We start from the raw sequence: 20,527 nt of genomic DNA, 5'->3' as shown, positions 1-20,527 counted from the left end.
GTTCAGTTCCAGTAGATTATTCTCTGAGCTCTCTGTTGTCAGCGCCGGTAAGCGTGGAGCTTTTCACTTAAAAAGAGGCTAGACAGTATCAACCATTTAACTGTTACTCTCATGAGACTACGGGGTAATTCAATATTGTAACTGTACAGTTTCTATTTTGCAATGTCCCTGATTTTTTTATTTTAAATATATTGATAGTATCCTACTATTGATTAATTAGGATTACTCTTTACATAATGATCTTGAATAGGTTATTTACGGACATTAGCCAGTTAGGATCAATAAAACAATTTTTGTCTAATATCTCATGGCAGTCAACCATACCAGGACTCGTTAGATGACAACATTTTAAAATATCGACCTATCCAAAGTGTTACAACTTAAAAACAAGAGGAGACTACATTTTGTACTGAAAGCAAGTAGCTTGGTCTACTGGCTGATGGCAGCAATAGAATGTTTTTGTTTTGCGGTTAGGCACAGGTAAGATACAAGAAAAGTGAGACCTTGTGTTTCTATTATGACGATATGACAGTTGCTTAAACTGAGATGCAAGTTAGTGGGCTACGTTCTGCACAGACAGTGAAGCATCACCGAACGAGGTGGCGCAGTGGCTAGCACACTGGACTCGTATTCGGGAGGACGACGGTTCAATCCCACGTCAGGCCATCCTGAGTTAGGTTTTCTGTGATTTCCCTCAATCACTCCAGGCAAATGCCAGGATGATTCCTTCGAAAGGGCACGGCCGACTTCCTTCCCTGTCCTTTCCTGATCCGATGAGACCGATGATCTCGCTGTTTGGCCTCCTCACCCAAACAACCCAACCCCAACCCAGTGAGGAATCAATGAAGCAAACATACCATTTGGTGCTCGCATAACTGGACCGTTCGCAGCTAACCTAAATGGGCGAATAAACAAGATCAAATCAATGAAGCAAACATACCATTTGGTACTCGCATAACTGGACCGTTCGCAGCTAACGTAAATGGGCGAATAAACAGGGTCATGGTCAAATAGTGGATGTTACAAGGCAGAGAAGGATTCATAGTTCTAACTGTGCAAGTTTATGTTTTACATCGTGTACATTTATGTTCCAAAACGTTTTAATGGCATACAGGCAGGAGCATATCTTCCTCCATAAGACGGCAGCATTTTCTGCCCATTTGAAATGACAGTCCAGAGCTGCACAGTTTTTGATAATAATTGTTTCTTGCTGCTCAATGGCTGGGTGCAAGTCTTTCAACTGGATGCCAAGTCGCTGACTTGTATGTCCCCAATCAGCCCAGTTACGCAAGTTGGGAAAGGGGACCTACAGTTTAAAAAATGTCTCTGAGCAGTATGGGACTTAACATCTGAGGTCATCAGTCCCCTAGAACTTAGAAGTACTTAAACTTAACTAGTCTAAGGACATCACACACATCCATGCCCGAGGCAGGATGCGAACCTGCGACCGCTGCGGTCACGCGGTTCCAGACTGAACCGCCTAGAACTGCTCGACCATACCGGCCGGCCCTACAGTTTACTGTGAAATCCGAACCACTTAGAAATTCATTACATTGTTCGGAGGTGATGGCTCAATTAAAGAAAGACTGGAAATTTCTGTCGTCCTACTGGTATGCGCTCGCGATATGCAGCTAGGTCACCAGGCCTGACTTCACTGTTCTCGATTAGATACTAAACCACCGTTTCCGTCAGAGGCCGATCCCTCGATCTCCTGTAACGGACACAATACATAAACCTATATCTGGGCCCACGTATCCCTCCAGTTGGCCCAGACATGCATGGCCCGCTGCATGCTAGCAGCACTGGGCTCCCACCTTTGCCACGGTTTGCTGTTCAAGATAAGGTATAAGCCTCTTAAACTCTCGCAGTGCATGGGTGATATAAGCTTGTAATATGTCCCTGGCAGAGCAATAGTCCCTTTCCTCAGGTCTCAAATGGTGCTGCAGTGCCGTTGACCCACGTGCTTTACCATCGACTTGGTGGTGGTCCTTGCAGCATGCTCGCCCCACAGTCCCCACCCAGATTTTTGACATCCCTCTGCCCCTCATTATTTCTACCATTTTTCATCTAACCGGGCATGATTGGTATTGCACTATTGCCAATGCGCTTGATATCCACGAAGGAGATCTATGGCCTTCTTCGTTAGAAAAGGCCACTGAATGTGGCTGAGTGCAAGTATCCGCAAGTCGACTGGTGTGCCCTCTGGCGATCGATGCGCGGTTCTTACCATCTCACTGACGTCCAGTCTGCGTGTTACCCTACGGTCAATAGAAAGCAAGTATACCTGCCATTTCTTCACGGGATTCACCTTGCGGGCACCCTGTTGTGTGTAGCCTGTGATGTGCTGGACACAGACTGACATCGCCTGGTGTGCGGACCGGCGATAAATGCCTGGTTCTTGTGCTACAGATGCTGGCCCTGATTACCCATACGACTGGTCACCAGATACCTTGTGACTTACTCCTCTTTCCGGACTCGTGATACCTCCCAAAAACGAAGACGAACTCCGTGAAGTGAATTTGTGGACACGCCGTTTACTACTTTCTTGCTGCCTGCGTTAAAAGCATTCTTAGTTTTTACAATTCCATAATGAACAGCTTTGTGCAGTTGTCTGAAATCCCAAATACAGAAAATTTTTCTCTGTTTTTCTTTTTAATGTCACTATCAACCGACCCTGATTTTGGTGAATGCAGCGAGAACGCCTTTGGATTGCAGGAACTGACTCGTAGATAGGACGGTTTGTCCATTATAAATAGTTTTGTATAGAGATCAGTATATTGAAAGTGTCAGATCTTTATTTCAGTGCGAGAGAGACATAAAGTTAGGGTGATCCGGCAATGAGTTGACCCATGCGTTTTCCACTCAGTGCAGATTATTCGCTAGTCATTGGCATGTTCTTCTCCAAAAACCAATTTCCCTCCGAGTGTGACGAAGAGCCAATTTCTTCTCCCCACGAGAATGGTGTAATAAGAAATAATGTAAAATAAGCTAAAATTTAATAAAAATGAAACTATCCCACTGATGTGGCATGTACTTCTGCTCCACGTTCCACATGCTTCCCTTGGTTCTTGGGAGAGGGAACAGGACACAGAGGCTAGGTCTCGGGTTGCCCACTTTGTCACGGCTCTGCGTTTGGACGCCAGAAAGGGTCCTTTGTCGTGCTATATATATGAAAGTGTCAAGTCCGATCCATAGTGATCCCTAAGGGTTTTACCTGTGACTCATCTCTTCTCTGACTTCTAGCAATATTTGATGATGTGGAAAATGCCAGGCTGCACCATGGATCGGAATCCACTTTAAGCTATAGATCCCGTACTACTGGCAGGCCGGCCGGAGTGGACGAGCGGTTAAAGGCGCTACAGTCTGGAACCGCACGACCGCTATGGTCGCAGGTTCGAATCCTGCCTCGGGCATGGATGTGTGTGATGTCCTTACGTTAGTTAGGTTTAAGTAGTTCTAAGTTCTAGGGGACTTATGACCACAGCAGTTGAGTCCCATAGTGCTCAGAGCCACTACTGGCAGGATGAGTCCGTTCTAAGGCCAGAGGAAGGCAACGGCGTACCACCTCCAACAGGATCACGCCTAGTATAACGCTATTGAGCTCAAAACAGTCTTCAGTTTACGACTGCTTTACAACTTATAAAAGTACCTTTGGGAATTACATGTAAACACAGCGAAACTTCGATCATAATGCCTGTACAGTTGGTGTACATACCAAGCGAATCCCGCACGTGGAGCGCGCACCAGAGAAGAAAGAAACGCTCGTGGTAGCAGTCGAGCTGAAGACGGTGAGATTACTCGCGGGCCTCCCTCGAGGCGGCCGCGGCCGTAAGCTGGGTAGGCTGGGTAGGCCGTGCTGGGCCAGGCAGTGCCGCCGGCAGTTTGACACATTAATCCCTCGTTAGGGGCGGCGCTAAGCCTGCGCGATATCTGACGGCCGATCTCGGCGTGACTGGCCCCGCCGCCGGGATTACACGCCGGCTAATGTCGGCCAGATACCGGCGCAGACGACGCCGCCGACGACGCCGCGATAAATTCGCCGCTGCTCCTAAGCTGCGCTGCCGCTTCCTGGGCAGACCGGCTCGCCCTAAGCCGGGTTATTGACAGCCCCCGGGGAGACGGCCGCGCAAGCTGTTTACCGTCACCACGTGTTTACTTGCCTCTGAGCCAGCGCACTTCTCCCAGTACGAGGAGTCGGTGAAGTTGTTTAACTGTCCGTAAACGATGTGCTTACAAATCCATAGCTACATCCATACTCTTAAAACCACCGCCCTAGTGCACTTTAAGGCTTATTAGGGCTTAGAATTGCAGAAGAATTCTTCTACTGACAATGCCATTTACACATTCACTCACCAAATTTTTAAAAGCTTTCGGTGGTGAAATAGCGATGTGCCAAAGGCATTTGATTGTGTAAATCACAGTATCCTCATAGATAGATTGACCTTTTGTGGGATTTATGGTATAACCAACCAGTGGAAAATGGCATATCTAACCAAAACACTGCATGAAGCTGTACTTAGTAAGTCAGAGAATGTTGTCTGAAGACATTATTCTGAACTGAAAAAGATCAAGTCTGGTGTCCCCCAAGGCTCAATCTTACATCCAGTAGTGTTCCTCATACACACTGAAGTGGCGGAAGTCATGGCACAGCGGTATGCACATGTACAGATATGATAAAAGGCCAATTCGTTGGCCGAGTTGTCATTTGTACTCAGGTGATTTATGCAAAAAGGTTTATGAGACCTGGTAGTCAAGGAATGCAGGATTCGGTTACGATTGTGGACGGGAACCGAATCAGTTGCCACTGGTTTGGTTTTGCAATTTCACATAAAAAAGCACAACTTAATAATATGGAAGAAACGACTGTGTAATTAACATTACTTCCAGTACGTTACAGTTTACCAACTGAGCATGAAATGCAGACACAACAAATAATGTTTTGAAAACAAGAAAATGCGGCCTCGATTAGAATTTTAAGGCAAGCAACCACAGTCACGGCTGAAGGCCTTTAACGCCAAGAATGTCAATTATTAAAAATTTAAGAAACAACCATGAAATACAAACAAAGCGAATAATGTTTTCAAAACAAGCCAACGTGGTCGCAATTAGAATTTTAAGGCAAGTAACCACAGTTACGGCTGAAGGCATTTAACGCCAATAATGGCAATAATTTAAAAGATTTAACAACATACTGTCAAACAGCAATGCAATAGCAAGAGCTAATTCAAAAGACAGGCAACTGATCACCAAACAGGTGAGACAAAATGATAGTAAAATTGGTAGAACAATGGTTTAAACTTGCTGTAAGGCCAAGAATGACAATTATATTACAAATTTAAAAACGTACAATAAAGCAGCAAATATAATAACAAAGGTTAATTGAAAATGACGAGCAACTGATCACCAGATAGGTGAGACAAATGATGGTAACTTAGTAATACAATAATAAAATAATAACACTATAAAAGAACACAAGGGCTAGTCACAGACGGTGCTCCAGGAATCGACCTCTGAGTAGGTCAGGCCAAAAAAACTTTCCCGAGCGATGAGAAAGGCAGCTAAGAGTTGCATTCATATCACAGGATGGTAACTCAGGCTAGTGGCAGTCTAACGACTAATGATAATCTTGGTGAGGCTACCTGACGTTCAGTAAACCAAATACAATGATTTAAAAATACCCAAAGCTGGAACCAGAGGTCTGGACTCCGCCCGCAGAATACTGTGCTGAGAGTGCCCGGAACAAAAAGGAATCACTACCACCAAGGTAGAAGAATCGCCAACCAACCTACAATCAAGAAAGCTGTCGAACTTACACGCCTCGCCGGACAGCGGCGGCAAGGCGAGGAAACGTACACTGGGGCGTTAGCGGCCAGCAAGCAGGAAAATACCGCTGGTTGAACGTAACAATTGTAACAAGTTGAAGGTAGTAAATAGTAATCAGAAGCCCAGAAAGCTAATCAGATCCGCCTTTCCCAAGCACTCCACTAGCTGCTCTTCGCCTTGGCGACCCTACAAGCAGCAATACGAACCCAAGTCACTGGAGAATCACGAGATTTCACAATGGTGGAGGTTCCTCTACTCGAATTGAAATGCACTGATCTTAAAACTTGCAGGATGCGGTTTCGACGAGGTCGTGCACCCTCGTGACCACAGCTCTTTGATCCGGCAGTCCATATGCGCATCCAGCGGTCCCGGATTGTTCTTGCTCTGTATGGACCTGGCTCCTCCTGCGTCCCCAACCGAGTTGCTCACTCGCACGACACGGAAGAACAACGACGTCACCCCAAAGATAGGGCCACAGTTACTACATATCGATAACGCCGCTGCTGCCACTAGCTGTCCGCTTGCGAAACCAAGTGTGCGCCATCAACACAAGAAGAAGACAAACAACCGCAACCATGTCAACTAAACGATATAGTGTGGCCTCCAACAGAGGACAGAAGCCTACAACAGCACCAATATGAGCCGCAGCACGGCTCAGTTTCCGATTTGATTATAGCCGCACAGTGAGAATTAACAGGCTTTGAACAAAGAATAGTAGCTAGGGCTAGATGCGTGGGATATACCAATTTATAAATATTAGGGAATTCAAATATTTCGAGACACACACGGTCAAGAGTGATTACTTCTTACCATCGATTACGCAGTGGTCGACGGTCTTCACTTATCGACCAAGAGCTACGGCATTAGCGTAGACAATACTAAAAGACAAGCACACCAGTATGAGAAAACCATAAAAATCAGCGTGAGACGTACGAGGAACGTATCCGTAGGGACAGTGCGGCGAAATTTGATCTTAGTGGGCTATGTTAGCACGCTACCGACACGAGTGCCTTTGTTAAAAGCGCGACATCGCCTACAGCATGGTGCAGTATTTCTACACTGGACTTCCAAAGACTTGTTGAGTGCATGAGACGTGGAGTTTCGGCATTACGCCACGCAAAAGGAGGTCCGACAAGATATTAGGAGGTACTCCATCACTTTTGTCACCTCAGAGTATGTAAACGACCATCTCTCTAATACAGAACAAGCAGAATTACTTCGTTTTGCAGATGACACTAGTACTACAATCAATCAAAGCCAATATACAGAAACAGAAGAAACTGTTAAAAGTCTTCTTAAAAGTATCATTGAGTGGTTTTCTGCGAATGGCCTCACCGTCCATTTTGAAAAAATACATTATATTCAGTTCTGTACATCTAAGGTACTACACCAACGATAAGTTTAAAAAAGGAGAGGAAATAATAAATTCTTTGGTATTCATATTGATGAGAATTTGAACTACAGAAAGCACACTTTGAAACTCTTAAAACGACGTATTTCTGCCCTTAGAATTACTGCAAATTTTGCGGAGAGACAAATCAGTAAGCTGCGTATTTTTATTCGATAATGACACTTGGGGTAGTGTTTTTTAAGAATAAAGTCTCGATTGCTCAAAAACGTGCAGCAAGAGCAATACACGAGCAACGATAATCTTGTTGACGTCTGTTTAAAGAGTTGGTCATTCTGACTACTGCTTCACAGTATAGTTATTTCTACATAAATTTCGCTGTAAATAACCCACTGAAGTCTAAAAGCTCCAACTAATCTGTAGACGATTTTCTGTTACTGTAGTGTATAAATGGTTGTGGGTAGGAGTTAGAGAGAGAGAGCGAGAGAGAACCACCTTCATAGGTGTTCAGCATGTAGCCGTAATGAAAAATTAAGTTGTGATTTATATAGAAAATGACACGTTGCACATCATTACGATTTATCGTACAAATGATCAATGGAACATGATGTTAACTATCTAAGTAACTTCCCGTTACATTCACGTATGGAATGGGGAAAGAATGATTACCTAAACATCTTTCTGCGCGCCTGAAGCTGCAAGATATTCTCATGAAGCGAAACGTGGCAATTGGAACTAAACAGAAAATGAAAAGAAATTTGTGGTAAGGACTATGGGACCAAACTGCTGAGGTCATCAGTCCTAGTGTTACGCACTGCTTAATCTAACTTAAATTACGCTAAGGACAACACACACACTCACCCATGCCTGAGGGAGGACTCGAATCTCCGACGGGGGAAAAAAACAGATAATGAGCAAGATTCACCACGTAAGTACAAAAGAAATTCGGTTCCGCACGCCACTGATTACAAAAATTTAATTATAGGTTTAACTGAATTACTACGAATTACAATTTAAAAAAATTTAATTTGAATCGCGGTTAGAGGCGCCATGTAAGCGTAAGTTAGTTTAAGTAGTGTGTATGTCAACGGACCGATGACCTCAGCAGTTTGGTTCCTTAGGAATTCACAAACATTTGAAAATTTGAACATTTTAATTTGAATAGATGATATTGGAAGTCTGCGACTGTAAAAACAATAGGTTCGTTTACGAAGCAACTTTTCTGCTAGCACTCACGATTTTCTATACATTACACGAAACATTTCCGTGCGTTGTATCATTTATTCGTGTTTGTTTTGATGTATGAGATGCTGTGTTACCAACACATTTTTCAATTTTTCACTGTCTACTGTGCACAAAAAATTGTGTGTGATGTTTAATATGTATGAGCCTTTGTACACGTGGATCATAAAAAAAATCTAAAGACAAAAGAACATTGCAGCACCTCACACGTCGGAAAAAATCACCAATAAATGGCATTTCCGAAAAGCGTCATGTCAGACGTAATTTTTTTTAAAATACCTTGTCTGATAGAACAAAAGTTATTTCATAAAGAAACTCAAACCACTGGAATTGGACCAGTAGCGTATGTTGTGAAGGAAAATCAACTGAATTTTGCTAGTGGAATACTTACGAGATACAACAAATCTGCTAAAGAGATTTACTACATTCTACCTGTCCGTCCGCTTCTAGAGTATTGCTGCGCTTTATGGGATTTTTACCACATAGATCTAGCGAAAGACATCGATGAAGTTCAAAGTGGGGTTAAAGTGCAACGGGTATAATAAGCGATTTAGGGTTGTGGCACATTAAGTGGAGATATGCATCATATTTTTGTATTTCTTACTGCCTTCTTTTTATCTTTGTTATAAACTGAAGTTTTCGTTGATGTGTAACCAAGCGACAGGCGTCACTTATTTAGCTGGCGCTACGCCGAGCACTCTGGAGCTGAAGGCTTGGAGGAACCACCGCAGCCGATTTGTGGAAGAATTTCTGTGAGCAGCCTCTCATTTTTTGCTAATAAAGAGGAGCAGCCCGGCATCATATTAAAGTATGATGAGCAACATTACGTAGCAGGACTCAGACTCGTGGAAAGCGACTTCCTTACGCCTGTTGTATAATATGCCTTGATCTCCTTTTCCAGTAAAATTTCAACCCTTTCAATTACTGCTATCAATACAGGTGCGGAACATTTACTGTAAATCTTGGTTTATTGATGATCGACTTAGTTCACGATTGTTATGATATCATATTGAATGACATGCTGTATTTGTTACCGGAAGCTGTCGTAGTTTTCATTAGTACACGAAAACTACCTTATTGTGAGAGGATTATTGAGATAGTTCTCTACACATTCTGCTGTAAATACTACATTTTCTGGAAAGAAAAAGTTCGAATAACACTGGACCCATTGGAAAAAATGCTCTTGTAGGATCAAAAAAGATGAATATTTTCCTCTTTAAAGTACTGAGACAGAAAAGTGGCAAACCAGCTGCCTCAGTCCTTGCTGCTTCAGTCCCTGCTCACTAAAACTATCGTCATGCGAGTATATTCGTTAACGCAGAAGATTCTAAATCATTTTATCCACTCTCCCTTTGTAGCTAAGCATCCATACTCAGTACCTCCTCCTCTCTGTCCTTGTCTACATATGTCCCTCTCCCACTGCCTCCTTTTCCACCCACTGATACACAGTATATCCCACTGCCACTATCTTCTCTCTCACTTACACTGTCCCACTGCCATTGTCACCACCGTACCTCGGCAGCTCAAAAATTCTGGAGCGGATATCCATATTTTCCTCTATAACCACATGTTTTAGATTTCAGTTGAAATTGTGCCCTGTGCTTTAACCTTGTCGTTAAGTTCGCTGGCCTGGGAGGGATCAGCAACCCCTCGCCCCTTCCTACAGCAATGGTCACCATTCATCTACATTTCCACTGTCTCCTCTCCCGTTTGCTCCCACTGCTAATATTTCCACACAACTCTCTTTCTCTTTTAATTCCACCGTCTCTCACTGGAGATCAATATCTCCACTTTCTTTGCCCCCGATGCTATTGTCTTCAACCATTTCTCTCTTTCGCTGATAATTTACCTCTTCCATCATCCCCGTCTCCTTTCTCTTTCTCTTCCACTGGCACCCTCTCCTGTCTCTTCCACCATCACTCTCTGCTAATCTCTTTTAGCATAAGAAAAGGTCGAATTTTTCGAATGGCAAAATTTTTATTGAGGAAGGCTGAATGACGGTACATACAGCTGGTGCCGTAGTTTTCTGTCAGAGCCCGTTAGAGGGGAACATAAATTGCCTTTTTTTCCCCCCTACTCCGTTCGCTCTCTGCTTATCCGTGCTACAGCAAGCCGAGCTGCACATATAAAACGAATTCCATAGATCAAAAACCTTTTGGCAGATTAATAGCTGCTTTCACACATTTATATACTTTGACACATATAAACAACGCGTAAGTACTTGTAATGTAAGGTTAACACAAAATCATTTGTCTTTGATTTATTTTGGATACTTCTCTCAGCGATGGCAGGTTCATCGAAACGGCCAGGCTTATAATTTATATGTTAAAATTGTGAAACTGTAATTAGAGACTGTGAAAGGGTCCTATAGTTCCCTCTCATTATCGTTTTACTTGATTTCCAGTGCACTTTGCATCCTACAGAATAATTCGGTTGTTTTCGTTGCTAAAGTTCGTATCAGAGAAGACTGAGCTATGATTCAATCTAGCCTTATCCTATCTCTTTCTACGATTTGCAAGCATCATAGGGCTGCTATATTGGTTCTTTCCAGACTTGCAAATGCGTCTATAACGCCATTATAAGTCTTCCATGTCGTTATATGTTAACCCAACTCACGACTATGATTCCATAAAATGTTTATCCATTGTTCTCCTATTCCAAAACTCTCTGGCATGCGTGAATGAACGAATGTGGATGTGTTTCAGTTTGCTGTACGGTGGTTTAGTCTGCTGCAGAGGATCAGTGGTAGCCTTACAGAATGGCCAACTCTTGTAGGTTTCAGATAGGTGAAGAGGTTTGCTCCCTTTGTGTGAAAGTTACCGGTGTTAGGCTGGTGACGGAAGGCTCGTCTCTGGCTTTTCCTGGTCACGGGGTTGTGTAGGAGAAGTTTTAGTGTGAGATGGGCAGTCTACTTCCAGCTCTCTGAGGGTCTGCAGCCGAGGTCTCTTCGAAGAACGGTGCGTTGATTTAGCCGCGTGGCGCGTTGTCTCATAACGAGAGCGGAGCTTTTAGCTTTCGGCCTCGCGTTTTGTCTTAAAGACTGTTTTGCTCGGTCGCTGCAAGGAATGCAAGGTTTTTGCAGACTTCCAGTTTCATTCCTAACGTAGACTTTGGTCCATAAGAAGAACGTAGCAAGAAGGTGTTGCATATGTTGAAGAGATCTCATGTAGGAAGTGCGTCCTCGGTTCAGTGTGAATGTTTTTGTGCCTTGTAACTGGGTGTGTATACATTCTAATCTTTTCCAAATCTTGATAATTTTAGCGTCTTGTGAATTTTCCTTGTTTCGTTACTACATGTCTGTTGTAAACCATCCAAGTGGGTTAATATTAGAGTTTGTTGGCCCTGTGCCATTAGCCTTTGTCTATTCAAATGTGTCAGCTGTAAAATGTTAATTGGTCGCGGCAGTGTGGTTTAATGTTGCTAAAACTTGGGCACGGTATGTATAAATTGTGTCTCCGCGAATCACACGCCCACACGAGTTAACTGGGAACCTAAAATTCCTGTGACCCCTGCCTCTGTCCTAGAGTTTACTTATTGCTCTGATTTTGGAATCTTAAATATATCCTGTCCGAATTATTCAATGGTATTTGTGGTATATGATTTCATGTTTAAGCGCGTAAGCGTGGCTCTCGTTGTGTCGGTTTCTCCAAACCGAGGTTCAACTTTAAACGCAACCGTGATATTCAGCTTTACTCTTTTATTTAATCATTTCTCAACACAGCGGAACAAACCTCCTAACTTCGTTGCGCGTTGTTGTTGGGGCCGTCCTTGCTGTTCTTTGAGTGAATGTTTGTCTGAATGCGAGTATTACACCTTTCATCTCCCCCTCTAATTACGACCGCGATTCTAAATTAAGAGCTTCTGTTGTGAATCGTATAGCATTCCACAAGCAATCGTACGTAGTTACCAGGCAACAGCAGTTATATAGACGTCTTACACCAATGTCTTAAGAAATAAATAATTTTAAGTCAGATGCGGTGTACCGATGTTACGTCCCCTTTATATGCACCTGTTTCCTTGTCAGCCCATCCATAGCGTTTCCATGCGCACAGGTCCAATGATTAGTGTTCCCTTTTTATTTAAAACAAATTCTTTAGAATAGATCTAGTTTTCAGGAATGTTGCTGCAAGCTGCTCTTATTCACATTTTTCACAATCCCTTGATCATATTAATATATACATCCGATTTTTCATGAGAGAAATTACAATGAATGTTCTTTTATGACTTCTTTCTTTTCCATCTCAGTCGTGTGGCTAGATTTGGTGGCTACCCAATATTTTACTTTGATTTTAATATAAATAGCATTTCCATTTGCGTGTGGCTCTTTTAGCCATCTGGATATAGCTCAGGGCTCCACTCATTTCATAAACACCATTTAAGTGCATGTCACATAGAACGGTTTACTGTACTGGCTGTCTTTCCAGTACTGCATCACTTTTGGCAGTCATTTTAATTTCTTTTCAGGCAGTTTATGACAGTTTGTGGCCCATTTTTAGCCCCTACGGTACCACTTTGAGCATATTAGTAAAGGCGTGGAGCGCTCATTATACAAAGACAGCGCGTCTTCAAGTTTTATTGTTGAGGAAATATACACATAGTTTAACGACCGTAGAACTCTTTCCATGTGTACAATGCATCAGTAAAAACTACGAGGTTGTGCTGAAATGTAGTATCTCCAGATTTTTTGTGTAAGATCTCTTGAAGCTTTTTCAGTAAAAGATACATTATTAACTTCCTACATCTTTATGCTTCATGTCTACATATTTCTTTCTCAACACAGTCCTGGCGATGAACATATTTCTCCTCGCAAGAGACCGGTTTGTTGATACTGTCGCTGTGGAATGTTTGTTGACACAGCTACAACCTCACCTCTCCTTACATCGGCTCATGACTAACATATAAGGCCTTCTTTGTTCTTCTTCTGCTTCTTGTGCTTCGTTAGGACCCTTCAGGATCACGTGTGGCTTGTCTTGCACGTCTTCTTTTTTCCCAATACCTCTTCGTTCTGTCGCTTGTAAGTTTCATTCATCTTATGTTAAGACAACTTTGATTTTGCTGTCCGGCCACCTATGACCATCCACCAACCCTTTATACTTCTCCCTGTCCTGTACTACTGCCTGCAGATTCCTTTCTTTTATTCCTACAGCCTTCCAGTCACCTCTTACTTCCTTAATTCAGTTGTTTCCAATATGACATGTTGCATTCCATATCTTCTTAGTGAACCTCTCCTCGTCCATCCTCGTGATCTGCCGAACAAATCGTAGCCTCCTCTTCCATATTCGATTGATATGTGTTCAATATTTTCCATACAGATCCTGTCGTTTTCTGGGTGTCCAGATATTCCCATGTTTTTTTGGTTCCACATATGTCTCTCTAATTTTCCGCTCATCTTTCTCCAACTGTACACAAGCTCTCTTGCCGAGCGTGGTCGTTTCTGATGTATACAGAGCAGTATTTCTTACAGTTGCTGTGTAATGTCGCAATTTGGAATTCCGTGACAGATTTTTCTTGCCATATGTTGTTTTCACCGCATACCGAAGCTTCTGCAAAAGCTGTGCCGTATCTACTGCGCTACTGGTGCTCTGTGTGACACCAGGTATCTTCTCCCCCAAATAACGAAAACTGTTGACTCTCTGAACCACTTGGCCATCTATCTTCCAGTGAGGCCAAGTGTTCAATGTCTTGGTCTTCTTATAGGCAATCTTCACTCCTATCTTTTCTACTGTTTCGGCTAGCTTTTTTAGAGCTGCCTTTGCCTCTTGTTCTGTCTCATTTGAGAGTGCCATGTCATCTGCGAATGCCAGACAGTCCACTGTTGCATTATGTTTGACCTTGTATACCATTTGCACACCTTTGATATTCATGTTACTAGTTAGTTGCCTCCACTGGCTCACTACTTCGTCCAAAAGCAGGTTAAATAAAATTGGTGACAGTCCGTCCCCTTGCCGGACTCCTGTTTTTATTTCGAAGCTGCCTGACAGCGTACTGCGATCCCTGATCCTGGCAGTAATTTCCTTTATTATTGCACGTCTTGTAGCATCCAGTCCTCTATCTTCTAATACATCAAGTAGAGTACTTCTGTCAACCGAATCGTAGGCCTTTTGGAAGTCCAAAAATGTCACTATTATCTTTTTCCCTTTCCTGTGTCTGTGTTCTATTATGCTTTTTATTCCAAGTATCTTTTCTGTACATAGGGTCTTCTTTAAGTTATGGAACCAAATGAAAGTCGGATGAAGCCAAATCGGGACTGTATGGGACTTACTGATGACGGTGATCCCAAGACGTCGGATTATTGCAGATGTCACAGTGCTCGTGTGTGATATCAGCCATTATCATGCTAAAGGACTGGGTGCCCCATTTGAGGACGAACTCTTCGAAACCAAAACTCGATTACGGCACGCTGTTTCTCAATCATCGACAGAGTTACACGCTATAATTCGTAGACCTCTAGCGCCAGAGTGTTGCAGATATGTAGACCTGATGAATAAAGATGTAGTATGTTATAGACGAATGTTGAAAATTAGGTGGACTGATAAGGTAAGGAATGAGGAGGTTCTACGCAGAATCGGAGAGGATAGGAATATGTGGAAAACACTGATAAGGAGAAGGGACAGGATGATAGGACATCTGCTAAGATATGAGGGAATGACTTCCATGGTACTAGAGGGAGCTGTAGAGGGCAAAAACTGTAGAGGAAGACAGAGATTGGAATACGTCAAGAAAATAATTGAGGACGTAGGTTGCAAGTGCTACTCTGAGATGAAGAGATTAGCACAGGAAAGGAATTCGTGGCGGGCCGCATCAAACCAGTCAGTAGACTATTGACCAAAAAAAAAAAAATGTTAATAATAACGATTGTGTTATCAAAAGAGCTTTAAGGGTATTTTACATGAAATCTCGGAGGCACTTCTTTTCAGCATTCCCTTGTTCATTTATGCACTATACCTGATATTTCGTGCATGTCTTAAAGTGCATAACTACGTTAACTTTGAACCTCTGGATCTCGGTAAAGGACAATGATATCGAAATAATTTTCGAAGTTAGCCGAGAACATCATCTTAAGAACGCATGGTAATGATTTATGCGGCGATTTGTCATTAGTAGAAATTATAGTAGTGGCCATACCCACAACTGGTATTTTTGGCACGTACCCAAAATCCATGTATTTTGGGTGTATCGTTATAACGATATAAATTTTCGAAAATGGTAAAATTGTATGTCAAGATAAATGTCCAAAAATTGTAAAGTTAAAATTTGAGCCATTTAATATGCCAAGTTATTCAGATAATTGCGGCCAATTGTACAAAAATAGCTAGAAACCATTTCATGAGCTTTTCTACATACGTGTGGTAAATTTGAACCTCTAGATCTCGTTAACGGACAATGGTATCGAAAAAGGTTTCCAAATTCCACAAGAGTATTACCCCAAGAGCATATGACAAAAATATCGATGATTGGCCGTGAATGGAAGTTACAGAAGTGGCCATCCCCACAACAGCTTGTTTCGTTTCAAAATATCACGGCTATTCGGGATTTCCTAAGGAGCCGCTCATGAAGGTATATTGGTTTTATAAGCCGCCTAAGATACATCATAGGCACATGTAATGCAGAAGAACCATCTCATTTGCTCAGTTTGCTTGGTCTGGAGGAAGTGTGAAGTGTATAAATTTTGACCCGGCACTGTAAGACAGTCCAGTGTGCCCGCTCTTCCGATGGGTACATAAATGTTCACTAGGCCAAGGGTTATTTAAAACACTTGACGTCTTACCTCTGTGTTAAATAGAACCCGAAATATGACTCCCTGAAAAACTGTATTTTCGCCCGCCTTGGTTTGAGACATATTGGTACCGATTCGTCAAGGAGATCGGTGGACTCTCAGACACCGCTCTCCGAATTAAGACGCTACAAGGCTTGTTTCAAGAACGAGATGGCAATTTTTATGCTGCAGGATAACCAAATACATGACCTTCTGTTACAGGATGTTAACTGTAAGTGAGGATTACACTGAGAAAGCGATGAGCGCCCTTTTCACCGCGTCCGATGCCATCGTAAGAAAATTCTCCGAATTGATGTCCACTTCAAGCAGGAAGTCCCTCCTACTAACGCAGTTACTACGACAGTCAGCGTCCGCTAGTCGCCTCGATAGCTGAGTGGTCTGCGCGACGGAATGCCATGAAAAGGGACCCAGGTTCGATTCCCGTCTGGGGATTGGGTGTTGTGTTGTCCTCATCATCTCATCCCCATCGACATGCAAATCCCCGAAGTGGCGTAAACTAAAAAGACTTGCACTAGGCCACCGGTCTACCCTACGGGAGGCCCTAACCACACCCACTTCACTGTCCAATAAATTACGGCCTTTCTCAGGAGACTAGGAGACTTGCGTACATTTTGAAAGCTCTGTGGATAGCAACCCCACTTTGGCTATAAGAAATTCTTACGTCAATGCAACTCTAAGATGAATATGAGATCCTCATCGACGGCATCGACGAAGCCGTGTCCACTTATGAGAATAGAAAGAAAATTATTCGGTAACAGAAGAAGTTCAGCAGCAAATTAACATTCATGGGATGTAGCCGAAGAACATTAAAATGATTTGGGTAAGAGGTAAGTGCCTACACTGTTTACTGTGTATTGAACTGAAGCCGTCCTAGAACCGACAGAAAGGCTTCATCCCACCATAGTCTTCAGTTGTTCACAATCCCACAACAGGCCACAGCAGTCCACCCACCCCACCACCGCCCCACACCGAACCCACGGTTACTGTGCGGTTCTGCTCCCAGTTGACCCCCACGTCCCGGGAACGTCTCATATCGGACGGGTGTAAACCCAAATGTAATTATGGTGCACGTGTACATGTAGACAGTGGTTATGCTACAATCGTTGACATAGTTTAATTGAGGTGTAATAAGGCGAACCAGCCCGCATTCGTCGAGACAGATGGAAAACTGCATAAAAACCGTCCACAGGCTGGCCGGCACACCGGACCTCGACACTAATCCGCCAGGTGGATTCGTGCCAGTGACCAGTACGCCTTCCCGCTCGGGAAGCAGCGCGTTAGACCGCGCGGCTAGCTTGGCGGGCTAGTGCCCATGGCAGTCTTGTTTCCGAAGATGATACGTGCTTTCCCAGAAGATATCTCTCGTCGCTTGATAATCCGCATACAAAGAAATAACTTCTCCGAAGCGAACGTTTTAGACTAAATGTAGGTTGTAATGGAAGAAGCAGACGAAGAGTTCAAAGCTCATAAGATTCCATGACAGATATACCGATACTCAAAAGCGCTAGTCTCGGCTGCAGCTCTTAATTTAGTCCAGATTGGCTCTCAACGTAGCGTAAGCAGTCTCCTTAATAGATTTGTTAAATTTTCTAAGCGTCCTGCCAAAAAAACGCAATCTTTGATTAGCCTTCCCCACAACATTTTCTAGTGTTCCTCGCAATTTAAGACGTTCGTAATTGTAATTCCTAGGTATCTAGTTAAATTTGCGGCCTTCAGATTTGACTGATTTATCGTGCAACCGAGGGTTAACGTATTCCTTTTAGCACTCATATGGATGACTTCACACTTTCCGTTGTTTAGGACCGATTGCCAATTTTCTCACCAAACAGATACCGTTTTTAAATCGTTTTGCAATTTTTTTGATCTTCTGATGACTTTATTAGTCAATAAACCACAGAATCATCTGCAAACAACCTAGGACGGTTGCTCAGATTGTCTCCGAAAATCGTTAAGGAACAGCAAAGGGCCTATAACACGGCCTTGAGGAACGTCAGAAATCACTTCTGTTTTACTCGATGACTTTCCGTTAATTACTACTAACTGTGACCTTTCTGACTGGAAATCACGAATCCAGTAACATAACTGAGACTATATTCCATAAACACGCAGTTTCACTACAAGCCGCCTGTGTGGTACAGCGTCAAAAGCCTTCCGCAAATCAAGAAATACATAATCAATATGATATCCCTTGTCAATAGTACTCAACAGTTCATGCGAATAAAGAGCTAGTTGTGTTTCACAGAAACGATGTTTTCTAAATCGATGTTGACTGTGTGTCAATAGACGGTTGGAACACAATATATTTTCCAAAATCCTGCTGCATATCGACGTTAATGATATGGGTCTGTAATATAGTGGATTATTCCTACCACCTGTCTTGAACGTTGGTGTGTCCTGAGCAACATTCCAGTCTTTGGGTACGGACATTTCGCGAACGGTTGTACATGATTGTTAAGTGTGGAGCCATTGCATTAGCATACTCTGAAAGGAACATAATTGGTGTACAGTCTGGACCAGAAGACTTACTTTTATTAAGTGATTTAAGTTGCTTCACTACTCTGAGGACACCTTTTTCTGAATTACTCATGTTGACAGTGGTTCATGATGCAAATCCTGGAATATTTACTTCGTCTCCTTTTGTGAAGGCATTTAGGAAGGCTGTGTTTCTGTGTTTAGTAACTCTGCTTTGGCAGCACTGTCTTCGATAGTATTTCCATTGCCGTCGTACAGAAAAGGCATTGATTGAGTCTTGCCGCTAGCATACTTTACATACGCCCAGAATCTCCTTCGATTTTCTGCCAGGTTTCGAGACAAAGTTTCCTTGTGGAAACTGTTATAAGAATCTTGCGCTGAAGTCCGCGCAAAATTTCGAGTTTCTGTGAAACATCACCAATCTCGGGGATTTTGCTTCTGTTTAAATTTAGCATGTTTGTTTCGTTGTTTCTGCAACAGTGTGCTGACATATTTTGCGTACCAAGAAGGACCTACTCCGTCGTTTGTTAATTTATTTGGTATAAATCTCCCAATTGCTGCCGATACTAATTCTTTGAATTCAAACCACATCTGTTCTACACTTATATTTTTAGTTTGAAAGGAGTGAATATTGTCTCTCAGAAAGGCGTGAAGTGAATTTTTATCTGCTTTTTAGAACAGATATATTTTTCGTTTATTTTTGGTGAGCACTTTCTGGTACAGTGCATTCTTTCTAGACACGCTCGTCCCACCACAGGCTTTATGGTCTGGGGTGTTGCTGGAGGGGACGCTAACCCGTGTAAAATTTTGTTAGACCTATTATTTTGGAGTTTTGGCAACAGGAAAGTGATGTGTTGCTCCAACAGGACAATACTCGCCCGTGGACTACGACGTACCCTGCAGACGCTCAGCATCTTTCCTGGCCAGCACGATCTCCGTTGTTGTCTCCAATGCAGCACATGTCGGATATGACGGGACGAGAAGTTGCTCGCACTACGTTACAGAACTACGTGAACACATCGAGCAGGCGTGGTATAAAATATCCCAGGGCAGTATGTCTACTTGACTTAAAAAAGCAAGAGTGACACAGTCCCGGTGGTACCACTTAAAGTAACAGCTCTCCAGCGGTGCAGACACCTGACCGCAATTCCTTTCCGCCACTTAGTATGATTGTTGATGTTAAGAGTTTTTTTGTATGTGTTAATAGATTAAATGACTCACGTTGAGTAATTAATTATACGGCACTAGGTATAGAGGAAGGTGTTAGCTTCCACCTGTTAAACAGTTATCTACCGCAGATCTCTCGACCACAACACTGTGCTCAGTAGTTGGAACAAAGAACGTTCACACACGTCTACAAGAATAGTAACAGTCCAAAATCTTTCAAATCCATCTGTTGTAGAGTCTTAAAACGAATTGTGAGCTCAAACGTAATGAGATGTATTTGTTGTCTTCTGTGTTTTTCGGGTTCTTTTTTCATCAGTGACCACTGAAATAGCTTTAAAATAAACGAATCGCTTCTGGTTTTAATAAGAGCTTAATTACTGTTGCTAAGGATGGTAATTGTCTTATACAAATTTGTTATCTCAGAATAACCTCCTCCACATCAACCAGCATGGATTCCGAGGACATTGGTCTTGCACAGCCCATCTCCCCCTTTTCTCACATGACATCCTGAAAGCCTAGGATCAAGGCGTTCAATTAAATGCTGTAATTTCTTGACTTCTGAAAAGCATTTCACTCAGCACTAAACCCACACATATTATCGAAAGTATGATCATATCTGATATTAAACGAAGTATTTTTAACGCTGTTGTTTATGGAAGGGACAATGCAGCATGTTATCTTGGATTGAGAATCATCGA

This window comes from Schistocerca americana, chromosome 1 (genome assembly GCF_021461395.2).
Source record: "Schistocerca americana isolate TAMUIC-IGC-003095 chromosome 1, iqSchAmer2.1, whole genome shotgun sequence".
Classification (NCBI taxonomy): Eukaryota; Metazoa; Arthropoda; class Insecta; order Orthoptera; family Acrididae; genus Schistocerca; species Schistocerca americana.
This window is presented reverse-complemented; position numbering follows the sequence as displayed.